Source organism: Myotis myotis, unplaced genomic scaffold (assembly GCF_014108235.1).
Source record: "Myotis myotis isolate mMyoMyo1 unplaced genomic scaffold, mMyoMyo1.p scaffold_m19_p_14, whole genome shotgun sequence".
NCBI classification, from domain to species: Eukaryota; Metazoa; Chordata; class Mammalia; order Chiroptera; family Vespertilionidae; genus Myotis; species Myotis myotis.
In genome coordinates, this window is record NW_023416318.1 from 44,903,538 (window position 1) to 44,924,526 (window position 20,989).

Consider the following 20,989-nt stretch of genomic DNA (forward strand, 5'->3'; position numbering starts at 1 on the left):
GGGCGACCACTTGAGTGCAGTGACACTGGAAAAGGCCCGGAGATTGTGTGCTGAGTGGCCCCTGATCTCGAGGTTCAGGAAGTGGGGCGGAATAAAGGACCTGGAAGCATTCATGGGCTTCCAGAAGGACAACCTCTTGGATGAAAGGTCAGCTCCATGTCCCAAAGAGTTTGGTAACTCTGTTCCTGTGACCCTCAAAGGGGTGAAGCTGGTGGGGGAAAGGGAAAGTGCCCCTGCCCACAAGTGGGGTGGTGGGTGCCTGGAGAAGGGAGCACACCATGTCTTGGGTCAGGAAGCTCAGGGCACTTCCATATAGCTGAAGTGCTGGGTGGAATGGGGGTGCACAGCGGGAGATGGCTGGTGGCGACAAAAGCAGAAGCCGAGGGATGGGGGTGAAGAGGGGGGGAGAGAGAGGGCGGGGGGGGGGGGGGGAAGCCCCCAAAGTGGCAGTTGGGAGAGTCATGAGCGGAGGGTGACTGTGCTGTTGGAAGTAGACAGAGATGCCCCAAATCAGAAACATGGCGTCCTGAGAACTCGGTGGGAAACAGAAACAGCCCCCATGACAACGGGGTAAATGTGAGGTTGTGTGTAGGTGCGCACAGAATCTTAGACCCGGAAGGGATCGTCAATGTCATTTAGTTCAACCTCCAATTCCGTGAAATCTTTCGGTCTTCCACTGCCCAACGGAGGGCACTACTTGGACACCTCCAGGTACGGGGAGCTTACCCCCCTCGAGGGGGCTCATCCTGTAGTGGCCTGGCGCCCCGACCTTGGCCCTGTTGAGTGGGCGGCCTCCACCGGCCCGCGGCACCTGGCGGGGGTGGCGGCGGAGGGGCTGGCGCTGCTGTCCCCGGGCCCGGTGCTGAGCGGGCAGAGTGCAGTGGGCTCTGGTGGAGGTCGGGAGAACTGCAGGGCGAAGGCGGCTGGGGGCTCCGCGGACTGCGGGGAGGGAGGCACTTGACACGGCCCGGAGAGGAGGGGCCGCTGTCCCTGCGGCCAGTGCTGGATGCGGGGACCCAGCGCCGAGGCTGCGCCAGGTAGCAGAGCGCCTCGCGGGGGTGGGTGGGTGGTGGCTGCAGTCGGGGCCCCGGTGGAGGGGCCCGGAGCCCGGCCGAGGCGAGGTGCTCAGGCCAAGCAGGGTCGGGGTGCTGGGGGTCTAGCCCTCCGCCTAGCAGCGTGCGGGGACCCCCCGCGGGCCCGCAGAGGCCAGGAAGTCGGACCGAGGGCGCTAGGACCGGCCGCGCGCCCAGGCCGCTCCCGCTGCGGCGCCCCAGGGCCCCCCAGTCGGCGCTGCCTCCCGGGCCCGCTCCGCAGCGCCGGGGCCCCTGGCCAGCGCGGCCGCGGGGGGCGAGCAGCGGGTGGAGGCCTGGGCCCGCGGGCGGCCGGAGGGAGGGAAGGAGGAAGGCGGAGAGAAGTGGTGGGAGGGGGGGACCCGGCGGAGGAGGCGGAGAGAGGGAGCGCGACAGCGAGCGGAGGGAGGGCGGGCGCGCGGGCGGCGGCGGCGTCAAGACCAGAGGACGCGGCGCCGCAGCACCAGGGCGCGCAGCCGGGCCGGCCTGACCCCACCGGCCACACGGTAATGGGCGCCGCTACCGGCGGTCCGGGCGGCCGGCCCGGAGGCGGGCGAGGAGGAGGGGAGGCCGGGTTGGGGGGCACGGCGGCGGGCAGTGCCCGGCTCGGGGCACGCTCCCGGACCCCAGCAACTCGGCGCCGGGCGCTCCGCGGGGCCAAGGCTGCGGGCGGAGACGGCGGACCAGGCTGGCTGGGGCGGTGCGGGGCGTTTGAGGGTTTGTTTATGTCACCGCGGGCTGGGCAGGCGCCCCCTCCGGTCCGCCTGCTCCCAGCGCGGAGCCCCCTCCCCGCCCCCGCTCCGCCGTGGGCTCAAGTTCAAGTCTATACAATGCCGCGGGGGGGGGGGGGGGGCCTCCGCCACCGCTAGCCTCCGCCGCGGTGCCCCGCTCTGCGCTGCCGCAGGGGCTCCGGACCGGCCACCCCCGCCTTCCGGCCCTGCGCCAGCCCCGGAGCCCCGCCTGGGGCCTGCGGCCGGGGCGCGAGAGGGCGCGGACCCCCGACCCGGCATGATCCGCTCCCGCCGCGGCCCGCAGGGAGCGGAGGCAGGGGGCGGGGGCCTGGCCCCGCGCAGGCTCCGCCGCGGCGGCAGAAAATGGCAGCCTGGCACGACCCGGCCCCCCGCCCCTCCCCCCGGTTCCCGGCCCTCCTCGGCCCGGCGGGAGGGGGACCCGGGAGGCCCCCGGGGGCGGTCCGAGGGGTAATCGGGGGCCCGGGCCGGGGAACACGGCGCCGCGATCCTCCTCCGGCCACCTGTGGCTGGGGGTGTGGGTTGCCAGTGGATCCGGGAGGGGCGACGGGGGTGGGGAGGGCGCCACTCGGGGGGCACACCTCCCCGGAGCAGGCCGGTCAGTGCGCGGGAGGGGGCACGCCGTGCCTGGCTCCTCCCTGCCCCCGCCGCGGGCCGTGGGAGCCGGGGCGGCGGCGGTGGCAGAGGCGGTGGCGCCGCAGTGTGGGGGCGGGGCGGGGGCGGGCGAACATCCCGGGCCGGGAGGGGGGGCCGGAACACGGGCCGCGGGAGCTGCGGGGCGGACCCGGAGCCGCGCGCGCGGGTGGGGGCGTCCGGGGTCGCCCCGGCAGCAGAAACACCCCGTCCGCACACACGAACACGCACCCCCGCCGGGCCGGTGCAGACGTGTCCTTGAAAGCTTCGCGTCGGCCCCGTGAAGGACGAGGCCGCCCGCGGCTGCAGATCGGGGTCTTCGGCCCAAGTCCCCACGCCCCGGAGTCCGCGGCTTCGGAGCCCAGGCGGCCCGGTCCGTGTCCCGCCCTCACCCCGCTCCCCTCCCCCAGGCCGCCCTGTCCTCCCTCCCCCTCCGCGCGGACCGAGCTGGCTTGGGTCCTGGTCCCGCCCCCCCCCCCCCACCGCCTCCTCTAACCCCTCATCGCTGGGGCCCGCCGTCCTCCGGCTGCCAAACTTCGTTTGGCTTTCCTGGAGCCTCCCTTCTTGGGGAACCCACTCCCTTCCCACCCCCACCTCTGTTTTCCCCCCTCTCTCTCATCCCCCTCCGTCCTTCCGCCTCCTCTCGCCACTGCAAAGCCAGTTGAAGAGGTGTTGGCGCCTTGGGTGGGGAATGGGGCCCGTCAGTTCTCAGGGGCTCCCTTCCCAGCCCCAGAGGGGAGCCCCCCGTGGCTGCACCTTGACCTAAGATGGCGTCCTGCACCCCGCTGGGCAGCTGGGGCTGCGCAGGCCGGAGGGAGGCCCTAGCCCAGAAGCGCACCACTGGGCCCTCCTCCCCGCCAGCCAGCGGGGGACGGAGCCCGCCCGAGACGCGCCCTCTGCCCTGTGACCCAGCGTGCCCCTCGCTGCCGTGCCCAGAGGCTGCCATCAGCATCCCTGGGGGACTGTTCGGTCTTCAGGTTTCACCCCGGGCTGCCAGCGGCTGAACCGGCCTCCTGGGCTGGCGGCTGCGAAGGGATCCTGGGATCAGGTGCTGCGCCGCAGTTGTGCCTCCTCCCTCCCCGGCAGATGTGACAGCTGCAGCCGGGGAAGCTTTTTCTCCTTAAGCATCGTCGCTGGAGTGTGAGGACTGGCCTGTGGGATTTGGGGGAGCCCAGCTGTCAGGCGGGCCCCCTTTGGGCTGCCCCCTCCGTTGGCAGGGCCCTCTCCAGGTGGTTTGCAGGAGCTGCCTGGGCTTGGAAGCTTTGGTCTCTGCGTCGAGGTGGTGCCCCTCCGCCCCCAGGTCACGTTGAGACCCTGGTTGGGCTGTTTGACAGGCAGCTAGCTCTGTGAAAGTGTGAGCCTGTGTGCGCTTGCCTGCCTCCCTTCCGGGCCCCACTTCTTTGGGCTCCCTCTCCAGCCCCTTGTCCCGCTCCTGGGTGCTTGTCTTCAGCTGCTTACCAGAGGCAGAGCTCCAGGCTCAGGCTGACTGAGGCTCTGTTGGCTCTCCTTCCCAGGCACCTGGGCCTGCCTGCCATAGGAGGCCCACCTTAGAAACGGTGAATTCCTTCTAGACTCAAGGAGTAAGTCCGCAGTGCAAGGACCACTCCCCAGGCACTGGAGACGCCGAGGAGAGGACGACTGACCGTGGCCATCTGTCAGGGTGTCTATGGACAGGATTCCTCTGTGGGGTTGAGGTTGGGCTGGACCTTAAAGGTCCATTCCAATTTTTAAATTCTATGGCTCTGATTCTCATGGTGGAATTGCAGACCCAGGAAAGGGGGCAGGGTGGTCTTTTTTTTTTTTTCCCCCACCACACAACAGTAATCAAGAAAGGCTTCCCGGGGGGAGGAGGTCTGTGAGAGAGCAGCCCGCCTCCCTAGGGGGGGATGGACCTTTGAGAACAGAGGTGGTGTGAGGGGAGGGCACCCTGCAGGACACAGGCTTGTCACGTCTGACTCCACGAGCATGTCAAACCCACGGCCGGATTTGACATGCTTGGTGTAGAAAAGTTCAGCTTCTGGTGTAAGACTGCAGACGTGCGTGTCCTCCCGGGGGTTGTGTGTAATTCTGTGTGCGCATAATTTCTGAGGTTTCTTCCCAGGTCCAGTTTAGAGTAAGCACTTGAGTCTCTCATGAATGTTTGACGATCACAGTCACACACATCGGTGCCATTGGCCTTCTGTAAAAGACAGGACCAGCGGGAAAACACTTGCCCAGGGAGACCTCGCGGGGAGGAAGGGGGAACTTAGACGGTGCCCTGCACAGCTCTCCTGGGCTGCTGCTCTGCCTGTTTTTTCTCTTCCCAGTTTGTGGTGACCATGGGACAGGGACCTTGCCTCGGCTGCCTCTGCGCTGCCCCTCTGGAGCCTCCATGGGGGTCTGCTGAATGGCGGGGAAGCTTGCTGCACATCTGGTTTTAGTCCCTGTCCTCTCCTCAGTGGCGGAGGGTTTGGGCCGTGCTCACTTCGCTTGCTGTTGCTCCGCCTTCCCCGAATGGCCTTCGCCTACTTTTAGGCCAGTTCCTTAGGCTCAAGTATATTCAAGGCTCCTTGGGGCGTGGGGGTGCGGGGGGAGGAACCAAATAAAAAGGGGACTCTGAGAGCAGTTTTTTAAAAATATATTTCATTGATTTTTTACAGAGAGGAAGGGAGAGGGACAGAGAGTTAGAAACTTCGATGAGAGAGAAACATCGATCAGCTGCCTCCTGTACACTCCTTACTGGGGATGTGCCCGAAACCAAGGTACATGCCCTTGACCAGAATTGAACCTGGGACCCTTGAGTCCACAGGCTGACGCTCTATCCACTGAGCCAGACAGGTTAGGGCTCTGAGAGCAGTTTTGCTGGCTCTCTCATGGAGTGAAAAATAGACCACCCTCTCCCCATCCTTGGGCCTGAAATGTTACCATTAGAATCCAAGCCTTAGAATTTAGGGTTGAAGGAGAACGTTGAGCCCTGAGAATACTTGGAGCCGGGTTGGGGGCTGTTTGCATGCGAGACTAGGCCCCCTTTCTTCCAGTGCTACCCTGAGCCTGAGGCCAGAGGGCCAGTTGTGAGCCTGTCACATGCTCCTTGCCCTCTGCACTTCCTGCTCCCTTCTCCTTGTGTGGACTTGGGGCCCCTGACTTGGTGCCCATGTGCCCTTTCCCACCCCATGCCCCACTGATGGTGGGTGCATCGCTGGCCTCTAGCTTGGGAACAGGCAATAGTCAGGGCCAAGGCATGGCCTGCAGGAATCTATTCTACTTCCCTTCCCGTATGTGATAGACAGTAGGGCCTGTCTGGAGCCTGCTTGCCCTTTGAGACCGGGCGTCTCTGGGCCTGTGTGCTTTGCTTTGCTGTTCTGCCGGACTTCAGTAGTAAACTAAGGTGCCAGATTCCTCTCCACTCAAATACCGAGGGCCGAGGGCTCGTTTTCCGTCATTTCTGTCTTTGACTAATTTATTCCCTAAAACTACAAAACCTGAGATCCTTGCGGTGTAGGGGCTATGTGTGTGTGGCCAAGCCTGCCTTCACTTGGCTAAGTGTGTGGGCAGGACAGGGTGTGGTGCACGTGGTCCCCTGTGCATATTTTTGTGTACACATCTTTCTGTGTGTACTGTGTGCAGCCGAGTGGGCACAAATCCGACTTGCTTAGACATAAGCCTGTTTCAGGGCCACTGAAGTGAGGGCCAAGGAGTCAGAAGAAGCTGCATTCTGACACTTCCCAGCTGTGGGATGTGGGGCCACTGACTCCTCCTCAGCTCCCTCGCCTGTGCCAGGGAAATAAGACCAGGCTGTCCTCAGAGGTCGTGAGGATTGAGCGAGATAATGTGCAGAATGTAAGTGCTCGGTGTTAGCTGGCCGTGATTATTTTCGTTATGTGGGCAGCTTACGTGGACCCGCATGGCAGGAAGTGCCCTGAGAAGTCTTGTCCACCTTCCTGCCTCTTTTGCAAAATCTTGGACGGTTGACAAAAATGCTGCTTCTGATTGAAAAATCTTCAGAGGTGGGCAGCTCCTCAGAGCCACTTAGCAATCTGTTGCCGAGTTTAACAAGTCGCATTGTCAACAGGTTGTCTTTGTATTCACCTCCAGTCCCTCACAACGCAGCTTCAGCTCTATTCTGATTCTGTTCTGAGTGCAGTATATTTGTTTCCAGAGACTTACTAAGCACTTCCAGTGGGCAAGGCTGTGTGATAGGCTTTGAGGGGACACAAAGTGAGTTTAAGGTGTGCCCAACTACTGACCACAAACCAGGGTCACAGGGCAGGGAGAGATAAAGTGCTCAAAGGACAGGTCACAACCAACTGAGGGGATCCGAGAGGGCTTCTTGGAGGAGGTGGCATGTGAGATAGGCTTCAACACAGAGGGATGGTTTCTAGGCTGAGAGGATGAAGCTACGTAGTTGGGGATAGGGTGGCTGGAGTGTGGGGGAGCCACTGGGGAGACAGAGCCTCAGGTGTGCTGAGAGCCAGGCTGAGGCCCTAGATTGATTTGGGGAGAGTGGGCCCTGTGCTCTGTAACTCCTATGTGGCCCGTGAAGAATCACCCTGAACTGACCTGCTTGTGGTGGCTTTGCGGGGCGGGTGGGGACAGCACAGAGGGAGGAAAGGGAGAGAGGGGAAGGGGCCAATGAGCTGTTGGCCTAGAATCTTGATGCTTCCTTTATAGTCTGTAGTCTAGAGCGTAAGAGCTCAGACTTGGAGAGAAACAGAGCAGGGTTTAAATTACGCCAACCCTGGGGGGTTGTGATTAAGGGGAACACCAGCCAGGGTAAAGTCTGCATGCCAGTGATTGCATCATGGTGTCCATGTCCCACTTACACCCCCTCCCCCAGATTGAGGTGCCCCAGCTTCCAGAATATTTCTGCAAGGGGCTGTGAATGGGGGTGCAGAACCTGACTCTGCCCTGCGCTCCCGCCTCCCTCCTTCACATGCGGCAGAACTGAGCCTTCAACTCCAAAGGGATGTGCCCTCTCCTGGCAGCTGTGCCCCAGGTGTGGCTGCAGGTGCCTGGCAGCCCAGAACAAGGACAGCCAGTGGTCAGGGCCCGACAGGCCACATCTCCCTTGCTGATCACATCGCAGGCCTGTCTGGAGGACAGTGGCGGGGGAGGAGGTGCGGAGGCCCGGGGCTTTCCTAGCCAAATCCCAGGGGGGAGTGGAATTTTTTTTAACTGTGACTGAGCATCGCCCATCCCCATCCTGCTGTGATCCCCTCTGACCCCCACTGCTTCTCAGCCTCTTTGCATCTATTACCAGGTTCCTATTTTCTCTTTGCGGTCATGGCCCTGCTCATTGTCATCCCTATTGATCTTCCCTCTCTGTTTCAAATGTCAAGGTCATTTTTAATTCTGAGCCAGTTGTTAGCTGTCCTGTCTGGGTGCTCAGAGGAGATAGAGGAACATCTCAAACAACTAGTAACTGGAGAGCTGGGACATGGGCGTCCTGACTCATTCTGTGCCCTTACTGTTGTGTTACTGTGTAGTTGGGTCAGGGGGTCGGTGCAGAAGGTATTCTAGACCTAATAGATCGGCTAGATCCCAGTGTGCCAGTGGTCCTCACTTGAAAAGGTTAGCAGATGCTTAGGAGGGATATTATGGGGTGGTGGGGTCAGATCTGTGGCTTACTGGACTGTGGGTTGCATGTGGGCCCAGGCATAGTGAGTGTCCGGGAACGCTCACGCGGGGGGACATGCGACAAGCTTCCCCCCAGAGGTTCCCCAGAGGACCCAGGGAGGAGCAGGTGAGGGTGCTCGGGCCTGTGCCAGGGGTGGGATCCTCCAATGGCCCCGGCAAGCAGACCTGTTGGGAAGGGACCTCTGGAAGGAATGGTCCTGTGTGATTAGAATTATAGATTCTGAAAGGATAAATAAATTTATGGATAAAGGGGGATCTGTTTAGATTCCCCAAAGCCTTTGAAATGGGGTAGTAAGCATGTCTATTCTGACGCATAGATGTCCATGATATGAGGTTGGATTACCCCAAAAAACTATATGCAGAGTATAGTCCTGTTTTTGTGAATCTTTAAATATATACGAATCTATACATTGGTAAGCTGTACATACATAGGAAAAGTCACCTCGAGGGGGACACAGCAAACCTGTCAGCAAAGACTTTGCCTTTTAGTTTGTATACTTTATGTACTTTGTAACCTTTGAAAAACTGTCAATGTACATGTGTTGCTCTGTTAATGACAACAACAAAAATAAAGTCACATTTTTTAAAGCTTCTGGGTAAGAACATGAAGAAAACTTGAGCCACCCTAGGGCTGGAAGGGTGGATTCTTCCTCTGGTGGATAAAAGCTGGCTTGGAGACGGACAGCCAAGGGCAGGTAGCTCAGGTACTTGTCTTCTCTGGGAAGGTTGCAGGGGGAAGCTCTGCAGACACTGAGGCCTCCAGGCGAAGGCCTGGGCTTGGAGGGACTGGGCGAGAGTGGCCAGCAGGCAGCTGGCTGCACCTGGGTACATACCGGGGCAGTGGACCAAGTTAGCTTTATAGGATGGTGACTTGAAACTCTCAGTTCTGATCCAGGATGGGAAACAAATCATTGAGGGTTTTCCCAAAAGGCTACAATCTATGGTTCCCTGGGAACTGAAGGTATGACCAGGGCCCGGGCCAGGTGTGGAGCATAGGCTGACGGATGGAGGACCAAATGGGGTTTCTGGAGGCTCCACCAGGGAGTGGAAGGGATGCCTGGGGAATTCATCGGGCATGTGGGCTCAAGCTGTACCCGGCTCTGTGATCTGAGGCCATGAGCAGGTGGCAGAGACCCAGGTGACAGGGTGGAGAGGTGAGGAGGGACAGATAGTAATTCCTCTGCCTGTTGATTGGCAACAGCATCCACCTCCCCCTTCCACAGCCCCCTCCCCCAGCCCAGTCCCCACCCGTGAGTACTCTCTAGGACAGTGGTTCTCAACCTTCCTAATGCCGCGACCCTTTAATACAGTTCCTCATGTTGTGGTGACCCCCAATTTCATTGTTACAAATTGAACATAATTAAAGCATAGTGATTAATCACAAAAACAATATGTAATTATATATGCGTTTTCCGATGGTCTTAGGCGACCCCTGTGAAAGGGTCGTTCGACCCCCAGGTTGAGAACCGCTGCTCTAGGAGCTTGCTTTCCCCTCCGAGGCTGCCCCTGTTGGATATGACATGAGGAAGGGTGTGTATAATTATTTGGCCCTGCCCTGGAATAAGGTAGGAAGAGAAATAGAAGGACAGTGGCATGGAAGCAAGCACAGAGCTGGCCCCTCCGTGGACTCCCCACTGCTAATCAGTTACTTTGAGACAAACATCTTTGAGCTGCAGGTTGTCCATCAAGGATAAGAAGAGTGTCCACATCTTACCTGAATCAAATGAAATATATTGGGAAAACAGACAGCACTTTGCCTGGCACATAGTAGGTGTTCAGGAGGTTTGAGTTCCTTTTCTTTCAATGGGGTCATGACAGGACTGCACGAGGGTGACTTTAGGGACTGTGTGTGATGACCCCCATGAAGGCCCCTGTGCACGGTAAGAGCCTACAAATGTTGCCTGTCGTTTTCCTCACTCTTTAGGAGTCTTGGAGCCTCCATTCCCGCCTCTGTAAAGCCAGGGTTTGGCTGGTTGGTCTGAGTCCCCCAGCCCTGGCCATCTGATCTTGGGCCTTTAGTCTGGATGGACTTCGTCAGTCTCTCACTGGGGACCCAGCAGGTCCCCCAAGCCCCAAGCCCTCTCCCTCCCTGCCCTCTGGTCTCTTTGGGCCCAGAGCCAGCAGTGGCTTCTCCTCTGGGTTCTGGGCCTGCTGCTGGCAGGGCTGGCTCTGCCCCCTGGCCTAGAGGCATGGGAGGGTCCAGACCACAGCTAGCAGCTGGCAACACTACACCACCGTTCCTAATGGTTTTATTACCAGCAACAATGTGGTGCTTGCTGCCATCCTCTCACAGGCTGGTGGGTCCCAGCCTAAATGCTGGTGGCCTGAGGACCTGCCTGGTACTGGAAGCTCCTGCTGGGAAGCCCAGTGGGGCTGGGCAGTTGCCTCTGCATTTTCTTCTGTCAACACCCTCCACGCAGCCTGGACTCAGAGAGCTGGGGTTCATCATGGTGAGATGCAAGGGCCCCGAGTTGGCAGGCCTGGCAGCTCTCTGGTTTTCTCGTGGGAGGTCCCTTGCTTCAAACCCACAAATAAAGTTCATCTTTTTGCTAAAGACCTACTATGTGCCAGGCACTGGCTACAAAGATGAAAGGGACTAGTTGGTCCTCAAGGAGCCCACAGCAGAGGTGAGAGTCTAGAGAGGGCAACCATTACATCATTGGTGGGTGGAGAGATCTGGCAGCATTGCGGGGGGGGGGGGGGGGGGAATGAGGGGAGGGTCTGAGAAGGGACATCTCATTCAGGGCAAAGGAAGATCCAGAAGGGCTTTCTAAAGGAGGTGACACTTGAGTGGAGTCTTGAAGGGTGGGGAGCAGTTAGCCAGGTGGCCAAGGGCATTTTCTGACCTGACGCGGCCGGAGTGATGGCATTTGAGGAACGGTGGGATGCGAGGCTGGAGGACTGGGCCAGAGCTGGACCGTGGAAGGCTGGGATGTTACCCATTGATAGCTGCTGGGCTTGGAGAAACATGCTCGTATTTATATCTTAGAAAGGTCATCCTGGGGCATCAAGGAAGAGAAACTGGACAGGTAAAGATGGGCCAGGGAACCCAGGCAGAAGGCCGGTGCCGGAAGTCCAGGGAGCCGCAGTGTGGGCATGGAGGAGGGTGCTCTGTGCGGCAGATAGGAAGCAGAGCTGTAGGAACAGCTGAGGGGTGGGGAGTACAGTGAGTCAGGGGGAGTGGAGCGTGGACTTGAAGGCAGTGAGCGTTTGCCCATGGAACCTGGTTTGTGGCTCACCAGCTGCGTGGGTGGAGATGTCATCCACGGTGAGGATACAAGTTGGGGAGGTCTCGAGAACCTGGGAGTGCTTCACGTGGGAGGAGGGAGTTGGGTGGAGATGTGAGGGCTGTAAGGTTTGCCCGTGAAGCCTGGGTTTGGCCAGGCTGGCAGAAGGAGAGAGCCTGTCACCAAGCCTGGAGGTGGAGGCCAGGGAGGGGCAGGGTGCAGCGTGGTGGCTTAGGAAGACAGGCACATTTTGTTCCATAACGGGAAGCAACCCGCGGAGACTTCTGAGCAGGGAAGTGACTTAAGCAGGCGTGTGTTCCATGTGCATGAGAGGCGTTGATGATTTGGGGCCCTGAGCTGGGGCCTCTCAGGGGCTCCCCGCAATGAGGAGCAAGGCCTAGACCTGCACGACCTGGGGCACGTCCTGTCACCCTCTGAGAATGGTGTGTGAATTACCACACGGACCTCCACCTTCCACTGATAGGCAGGTCCACTGAGACAGGTGTGGATAAGCTGAGGGCAGCAGTTTGGGTAAGCACACAGAAAAGAAAGAAACAAGACTGTTTCTCTATAATAGAAATCAGTCTTTCGAGTGTCGCTGGAAAGACAGTTTCGAAAGAATTTTTAGAAAATATGGCTTGAGCCAAGTCAGCATCACTGGATCAAGAGGTAGCATGGCCCCTCAGCCCTGTCCCCTCCTAACTGTATCCTTGGGCAGATCACTTAGCCTCTCTTAGCCTCAGTTTTGCCATCTGCAGAGTGGAGCTAACCTCACAGGCTGGTGTTTTTGCTTGTTTGCTTGTTTCAAACACTGCTTCTTGCACTAAACCTGGGTATTTGATGTCACTCGTTTAAAAGAATCCTTATGCAGTTGGCCTCACAGGTGTTTGAGGATTACAGTTCAGCCATGCGTGCTCCCAGTCTGGCACTGAGGAGGCGCACACCCACACACCCTTCTTTCCCTCACTGAGCTGCTGCTTGCTTTGCCTCCCGGGAGGCCTGGCCTGCCTGGCCCTGGTCACTGAGCCCCTCCTTCCTGGGAAGGTCCGTTTGTCATGTTCCATCGACTCTTGATCCCAAACCTGGATAACCCCTGTGTATTTGAATAGCATCTGCTAAGCTAAATGGGAATTAGTGTGTGTAGGGAGGGGGAGGGGGGGTCATTTCCTTTTTTTAATAAAGGGGGTGGTGTGTGCAGAGCTGCCCATCGATGGCTGTGTGGGGAGCAGAGGGAGAGGTGGGGAGGCTCTGAACCCTATAGGCCCGGGTGGACCACAGCTGGTACCTTGCCCCACAGCTGGCTCAGTGTGCTGGAGAAAGGGGTGCAGGGCCCTAGAGGGGTCTCAGAAATGAGCTTGGGTCACCTTGGTCTGGACAGTGAAGCCAGCTTCTTCTGTGAGTGGGCACATGTGGTGGCTATTGGGTTGTAGGGTGGCCCTGCCACATGTAGCCACGCCCCTGGGGAGACCTTTGAAGTAGCTCTGCCTTCCAGAGGAGGCCTGGGGGGAAGCGGCTTCTCAGCAGGCCGCTTTTGGTGGTGTTGGCAAGAAGGCCTGGGCCTGAGTCAGGCCGTCTCTGGCCGGGTGTGGTGTGGTGGGGACCACTGTCGATTTGAGTGGAAACCATTTCTCCGGTTTGCACACACCTGTGCACAGACCCGTCACAGGGCCAGCCCTCTGGAGGTTGGGCATATATGGACTGAGGGCGTGGGGGGATAATCAGCTGAGATGTACAGCTTAATTAACCTGGCATACCCTAATGGTATACATAATTGTGTTGCATGGTAATTAAGTGTAAATGGTAAGCAGTTCACATAAATGTTTTTGTAATTGGTATTAATTTTGCAAAGGCAAACTAACTTTATGTGGCTCTTCTCTTCTTGCTCTGGTAGTTTCCTAGCACAGGCAATTCCTAGTCTTGGAGGAATTCTATTGCAAATGTTTGTTTATAGGGCAATGTTTTGTATTTTCTCTCAGAACAACGTTTTGAATGGTTATGAGGTTCCCAAGCTGGTTTCCAAATGCCTCTTTGGCCCATGCCGTCGGTGGAATGTGCGGCGCATGTGCGGGGAGGCCCTGCCTGGAATCCTCCCCTGGAGCCTGGAGCCTGAGGTGTGTGTGTGTGTGTGTGTGTGTGTGTGTGTGTGTGTGTGTGTGTCTGTTTGTGTGTGTTTGTATGTGTATCTGTGTCTGTGACTCTGAGCGCCCCTACAGCCATGATGGCAGGTTAAGGGCTCTGCTAAAGAGGTTACCCACTGTGGTGGCAAGGGGCCTTGGGCTGGGGCGTCAGAGGAGGCTCTGGACATGAGCTAAGAGAGGGGACTCTGGGTCAGGCCACAGCAGCTGTTCCCAGGAGCGAGCAAGAGCCACTCCTGGGTGTGGCCTTAGCCGGAGTCTAGGTTTCCTAAGGACACTTCACTGGCCTTCTGCCCTGATTAAACACATAATACTTTTTAAAAAAAACTGATGGTTAGATGTGCCAGGCACTGTGCTAAACACTCAGCTCAGATAGACTTCTGAGGTACGCACCCACTCACCCCATTGTACAGATTGGGAAAGCAAGGCCCGCGTCTCTGAGGGGAGGAGCCAGGGCTTGAGGTGGGGTCCAGCTGAACCTCCTTAGGGCTGAAGGGGTAGATGAACTGCGCCAGGGCTGCTGGGCCAGGGGCTCATGATTCCGGGCTGTGCTGCCCAGTACCCAGGGGCTCTTCCTCCCCTGACCCCTCCACAAACAGTTTGGTTTGGTTCGCTTGGGGCAGAGGGTGAGGAGAAAGGCAAGCAGAGTGTAATTCTGATGGCGGCAGACTCTTTCCTGCCTTCGTGGGCAGGGAGGGGCTGCGCTCCCACAGCGACTCCCAGGTCCTGAAGACGCTTGGGGGAACCTCCTGGCTCTGGCCTGGGCGTGGGTCAGCTGGGCGGTCACTTGGTCAGGGAAGAGGGTGAAAAGGTGCAGGTGGGAGAAGCATATGCGGGGGTGGTGTGGGGAGAGAACGCACAGGCTGGCCAGGCACTCAGCCTCCGAAGGCCTGGAGGGTGGGAGGCCAGCCCCCTGCTTCCTGTGATCCACTGGCACCCTGACCTAGGACCCTCATGACCCCCTTCATGCTGGGACACCTGGGCGCTGGGGGGGCCTGCACACCCCAAGCAGGTGCACATCCTGGCCTGGGCAAGGTGAAGCGGGAGCCTAGGAGCTCCTGGCCCAGGGCCTTTCCATTGGCACAGTGCCTGGGGGACTCTGCCAAGCGACCCCTAGAATGGGGGTTGTGGGCAGTCACTCTAGGCACCGCAGCACTGTGCTGGGGATGTTGCAGCTGCCTGGGAGTGATTTCACACAGTCCTCTCTGCCTCCAGGGTCACCCGGAATAGGGGCAACGGGCAGGGCAGGAGAGGGAGAAGCACTGAGCTTTAGGGGGCAGCAAGGGTAAGACATGAACTCTAACCTCATCTGTTTGGGGAAACAGACACAACTACATACAGATGAAAAGCTAAATGACCACAGGACAGAGATGATTAAAGAGCCCTTGGCAGGGGGGGGTGTTGAGGAGAAGGGATGGAGGGGGGTGGGGGTTGCTAAAGGAAGGGGCAGAAGGGGACTGGTGGGCCCTCTGGAGGAGAGAATGGTGTGAGTGTAGACACAAGTGTAGAAAGAGGGGGTGTAAGCTGGGGGAGAGTGCCTGGCCTGGAATGATGGGGTCATCTGGGAGAGGTGGGGGGCAAGGTCTGAGCAGTCTGCTGAGGCCATTGGTATAGGGGTGTAGGGCCAGACCAGAGTTTAGATTTTACCATGTTTGAACATCTTTGGCATCATAGTTCCCTCCCTTTTTTTAAAAAACAACAACAGTTTTATTGAAATATAATTTACATACCGTACAATTCACTCATTTAAAGTGTGCAATTTGATGGTTTTTAGCACCTTCACAGAGTTGTGTCACCATCAGCACAATCAATTAGAACATTTCCATCAGGCATCCTGGGTTTTGATTGGGGAAGCTGTGTGCAGGGAGCCTTGCTGAAAGGCTTGGGTGCAGGTAGAGACTCCAGAGGCAGCGAGGCCCGAGGCAGGGTAACTGCCAAGCTCTAGACCTGCGGTGCAAAGGGCCTGGAGGGAGCGGCGGAATAGAGGCCGGATGGCCAGGTGTCCAGGTGTCCGATGGAGGGTGGGGACTGAGAGCAGGTGGGACCTTAGTTCTCTCTGGAGTTTGGGGCTTTGGCGGCTGAGGGGAGGGTGCTGCTGCTTCCACACAGAGAGAAGCCAGAAGAGACTGAGGCATCTGGTTCTAGGAGAGGAGGATTTTAGGTGACTGCAGGTCACCCAGGTGGAGATGTCCAGAAACTAAAGATGGGGGGGTTGCAGAAGGAGGGCTGCATTCATTTCCGCCCACATAGCTCAGCAGAGGAGAATTGGGGGCATAGCTGAAGGCAGAGTGTGGCCCGTGAGGGGCGCCCACTGTGCAGTCGTGGGAGCAAGATGGAAGCCCGCCCAGAAGACAGAGCAGAGGAGCCGAGTGGAGTCCCGGGGGCGGGGGAGAGCCAAAGACTCCGCTGGCTTGTGACCTTCCAGGAGCCGGGGTCTCTGCACCCCGTGCCCGGCTCCGCAGTGGCACTCCGTGCGTGCTTGCTGAGAGTGCTTGAAGCGGGCGCTGATTACCTGGCAAGGACGCTGAATTGAGCTCGAGGACCTTGCGGTGGAAAAAGGCCGTTTAAGGCTGTGGGCGACTGTATCAGTCAGGGTGCGTTCAGGAGACGGAAACCACATGGCGATTTGAACAGGAAAAGTGTAATATGAAGGCTTATTAACTATAACAGTTGGTGTATGAGCGATTAGCTGGTAAGAGGTAAATAGAATGGCGAAGAATATAGAAGCGGCATGTGTGAGAACAGCCACTACCCACAGGGTTGCCATGGAGTGCCCCCAGCCTGAGATCCTGACCTTCATGGAGAGGACATGGCCATGGCTGCCTGGGTGACAGGGAAGGCACTGTGGTGCCATGTTGGCAGAACTTACTAGAAACCTGTACTCTGGAACTCACTGGAAATCCATCCTTTTGGGTCCCAAAGAAATTTGTTCATGAGGAAGTATGTCGCTGGAGCACACGGCTACTAAACTACCCAAGGCAGGTGTTGGGTGACATGCTGGCTGCTGCTGTCACACTCCATGAGCCAGGTGCTGGAGAAGCTGTATGGCCCAGGAGCCTGGTGCTGGAGAAGCTCTGTGGCCCAGGAGCCTGGTGCTGGAGAAGCTGTGTATGGCGCTGGAGCCTGGTGCTGGAGAAGCGGTGGCACAGAGCCTGGTGCTGGAGGAAGCTGTGTGGCCCAGGAGCCTGGTGCTGGAGAAGCTGTGTATGGCGCTGGAGCCTGGTGCTGGAGAAGCTGTGTGGCCCAGGAGCCTGGTGCTGGAGAAGCTGTGTGGCACAGGAGCCTGGTGCTGGAGAAGCTGTGTGGCACAGGAGCCTGGTGCTGGAGAAGCTGTGTGCACAGGAGCCTGGTGCTGGAGAAGCTTATGTGCGCTGGAGCCTGGTGCTGGAAGAAGCTGTGTGCACAGGAGCCTGTGCTGGAGAAGCTGTGTGGCACAGGAGCCTGGTGCTGGAGGAGAGCTGTGTGGCACAGGAGCCTGGTGCTGGAGAAGCTTATGTGGCGCTGGAGCCTGGTGCTGGAGAAACTGTGTATGGCGCTGGAGCCTTGCTATGAAGAAGCTGTGTGTGGCACAGGAGCTTGATACTGGAGAAGCTGTGTGGCGCTGGAGCCTGGTGCTGGAAGAAGCTGTGTGTGGCGCTGAGCCTGTCCTGGAGAAGCTGTGTGTGGCGCTGAGCCTGGCCCTGGAGAAGCTGTGTGTGGCGCTGGAACCTGGCGCTGGAGCCCGGCCCTTGAGAAGCTGTGTGTGGCACTGGAGCCTTGCTCTGGAGAGGCTGTGTGTGGCGCTGGAGCCTGGTGCTGGAGAAGCTGTGTGTGGCACTGGAGCCTTGCTCTGGAGAGACTGTGTAGCACTGGAGCCTGGTACTGGAGAAGCTGTGTGTGGCACTGGAGCCTTGCTCTGGAGAGGCTGTGTGTGGCACTGGAGCCTGGCGCTGGAGAAGCTGTGTGTGTGGCGCTGGAGCCTGGTGCTGCAGAAGCTGTGTGTGGCGCTGCAGCCTGGTGCTGCAGAAGCTGTGTGTGGCACTGAGCCTGGCCCTGGAGAAGCTGTGTGTGGTGCTGAGCCTGGCCCTGGAGAAGCTGTGTGTGGCGCTGGAGCCTGGTGCTGGAGAGGCTGTGTGTGGTGCTGGAGCCTGGTGCTGGAGAGGCTGTGTGTGGCAGAGGAGCCTAGTGCTGGAGAAGTGCTCTCACTGCAGCAGCTGGGCACTGGGAGTTGCATGGTACAGGAACCTGGTGCTGGAGAAGCTGCGACAGGACAGGCCTGGGCATTGGGGAAGCCACCGAGGCAGCAGAATCTGGCTCCTGGAGAGGTTGTATACAGTGAAGGACCCCTCCAAGAGAACACAGTGGATCTGAATAAAGTTCCCTCTGTGGCCAGTTTCATGTGCCAGCTGGCAGAGGAGAAATCTGCGCAGGGCCTGTCTGTGTTCACAGAGCAGGCAATGAAGGGTGAATAAATGATCTGGTGCAGCCTCCTGCTTTGGCACACAGCTTCCACTGCACCGTTTTACACACGTGTGAGCTCCCCTATAGCCACAAAACAGCTATATTTCTACCTGTCAAGACACAGCTATTCTTACTGAAGGACACTTTAACTTCCTTTTCCCTAAATGAGAAGTCTCACCAATCATTCTGTCAATCTCTGTCTACATGAATAACTTCTAAAATTCAGCCACAGCCCCACCGAATATTCTACCTAGACTCAATTATAGACTTAACTTCCAACAACATAATATATAAAATAGTGGGAAGAAGGAGGAAAAAGAAAACAGTTACCATGTACAAATAAACACACACATATATATCACGTAATAGAAAATATGCAAAACTACTACATGTCTCATTTCTGTTTTTGTCCACAAGGTCAGATTCAGCATTGGGCTTCCCTCTCCCATTACCCATCCTGTTTTCCTCTGTGCTCAGCCAGGACCTTGGCAGGTCAGGCCTCTTTCAGCTGGTGGAATGACCCAAACCTTGATTCTCAAAGGATCTGAATCTTCAGTTGTTCCCCCTCCTTTTTTTTCTTCTGTAGTTTTCCATTTTCCAATGTTACTTTTGGGCGTGGAAGTTCTAAGAGGGAGCTGAGAGAGTCCCCTGGTTCCAGGCAGTCTTCCCTGCCTCTGGTGTGTACAGCAACCCAGTTCTCCCTGGGAGCCAGGATCCGTCACTCCAGCCGGTGGAGTAACTCCTGTTTTTGTCTGTTGGTTCAGTGGCATAAGGGGTCCGGAAAAGCCAAGGATGACTTACCTTCCAGTGGAACCATTGTGTCCCCTTTGGGGATTGCAACATTCAGTGCCCCTAGAGCAGTGGTTCTCAACCTGGGCTGCACATTAGAATCACCTGGGAATCTTTTTAAAATCCTGATTTCTGAGCCTCATCCTCCGGCAATTCTGTTTCTTTGTTACTAATGTTGTGGCCCCACCCCATAACAAAGAAACCGAATTTCCGGAGGATGGGGCCCAGAAATCAGGATTTTAAAAAGATTCCCAGGTGATCCTAATGTGCAGCCAAGGTTGAGAACCACTGCCTTAGAGGATTCAGAGATATAGGAAGGGGTGGGGATCAGATGCAGAGATCCAGGGGAGGGTAAGTAAAGAGGCTCTGCAGCTGGCGAATATGGACCATTTTTTTTTTTTGTATTTTATTGATTTTTTACAGAGAGGAAGGGAGAGGGATAGAGAGTTAGGAACATCGATGAGAGAAAAACATCGATCAGCTGCCTCTTGCACACCCCCTACTGGGATGTGCCCGCAACCAAGGTACATGCTCTATCCACTGAGCCAAACCGGTTAGGGCATGGACCATTCTTTAAAGACGCTGGAAAAGCAGAGTAACGCACAGGTGTAGACCATGGGCTGCCTCCAGGGGAGGATAGAATCAGACCCATGTCATGGCTGCCTCAGACAGCAGGCCCCACCAGGGTCCACATGGCTGATTCTCACAGGGGCTGCCAGCCTGGCCACCCTGTGCCCCTGACTCCCAGGGCATGGGGAGCCCACCTGACTGCCACAGCGCGCGTGCGCACGCACACACACACATGCACACACACACGCACGCACACACACGCACACACACACACACACGCACACGCACACACGGCAGGGCTTCTCCTGACCCATCACCCTCAGAAACACATGCTCCTCTGTGCAAGGCTGTATTACTCATGTTGGCTCCCAAGAACAACGTCATCTCCTTACCAGCATCTATTTTGGATTTAAACATTTTTCTCCCCTCTCCACTGTGGGGCTGTGTCATGGTAACCTTTAGTGCGAGCGGAGGAGTCTGATTAAACTCATCTCTGCCGGTGTGGCCAGCATCGCGGCAGCAGATTTGGTGTGACCAAAAATACTCAACGCTGGCGGTGCCCTGGCCTCGAGGGGGGTGGAAGAACCACACGTCATCCGACTGTGATTCCGGAGCCAGACAGATGGGCTTTGAAGTGGGGAGAGGATGGCAGGATTGTTGGGTTGGCTTTGGTGTATGGGCAGCTGGTGGTTTGGGTGGAAGGGATGTTTCTGAAAGTCAGGGTAATGGTATGATGATGAGCATCTCACTCGTGTTGAGAGAAAATGAGCTGTCGGAAAGTGTCTCTGAGACCTTCCTCCTCCTCATCCAGCCCCCGTCTTGTGACCGAGAGGCTGTGGCGGATAGACATCTCTGTCTAGAGGCCCTGATGTCTCCCCTCAGCTTTCTGCTGGCCCCCAGCTCACCAGGCCCTGGCAGATGATTGGGTGACATGGGCACCAGATACCCTCCTGCCTCTGTCACCCACAGGGCTCATTTGTAACTCCTCCCAAGCTCAATAGGAAATTCAGCCAGGAGGCTGTTATCTGTGGGCTGGTGTCACATCAGGGCACAGATATGATCTGGGGTCTGTGCTTAGCATGCTGACCCCTGGCTGAGTGCTGACACGTGTGTAGAGACTCCAGCGTTAGACAGACCTGGATTCCTCATCCTGCCCTGGGACTTTCCTACCTGGGCTACCTTGGAGAGGTAATAAATCTCTTTAAGCCTCATTGTCTCCCATGAAATAACAATAGAAGCTACTTCACAGGATTGTTAGGATGAAATAGGACAACGCATGTCCCTTAGCACAGTGCCTGGCACCTGTTAGGCGATCAGTAAATGGGCAAATGAATAAATGAATGGATGATTCCCACCTTGGGCTGGGCACTGATTGTAAGGTTGTGTGCCTGTCACCGCCCCGGCTCTTGCCCCCATGGCAGACCTACCCAGGAAAGGGAGACTAACTGAAAATTTTGTTGTCTGACCAATCCGTGCCCAAAGTTAATGTGGCTGCGACAGTCACATGCTAGTTGTAAGAGATCGTGCTGGAGGGGAAAACTGGGCTCTGGGGTGGGACAGACCTGGCGTTGTATCTGGCTCTCTCACTTACTAACTGGATGACCTTAGGCAGCTCCGTTAACCTCTCTATACCTCATTTTTTCACATCTGGACAACAGGGATAAAAATAGTACCCACTTCAGAGGGTTGGCATGAGCATGAACGAGATGTTGAGATTGTAACGCTCTTCGCAGGACCTGGCATGTCTGGGGAGCGTGATA

The 20,989-nt window shown here is 57.4% G+C and overlaps 1 protein-coding gene across 3 annotated transcripts in view; it reads left to right on the top strand.

Annotated features, from left to right (window-relative positions):
* Positions 1-924: 924 nt before the first annotated feature.
* DNMT3A (DNA methyltransferase 3 alpha) overlaps positions 925-20,989 on the top strand; it is a 94,273-nt gene continuing 74,208 nt past the window's right edge. For 2 of the 3 annotated variants that reach the window (XM_036335170.1, XM_036335174.1), the window contains exon 1: positions 1,464-1,576. The gene's annotated coding sequence lies outside the window, so the exon portion shown is untranslated. Of the gene's footprint in view, positions 1,038-1,463; positions 1,577-20,989 lie in introns of those variants that run through there. The other variant, XM_036335173.1, reaches the window with a different exon arrangement.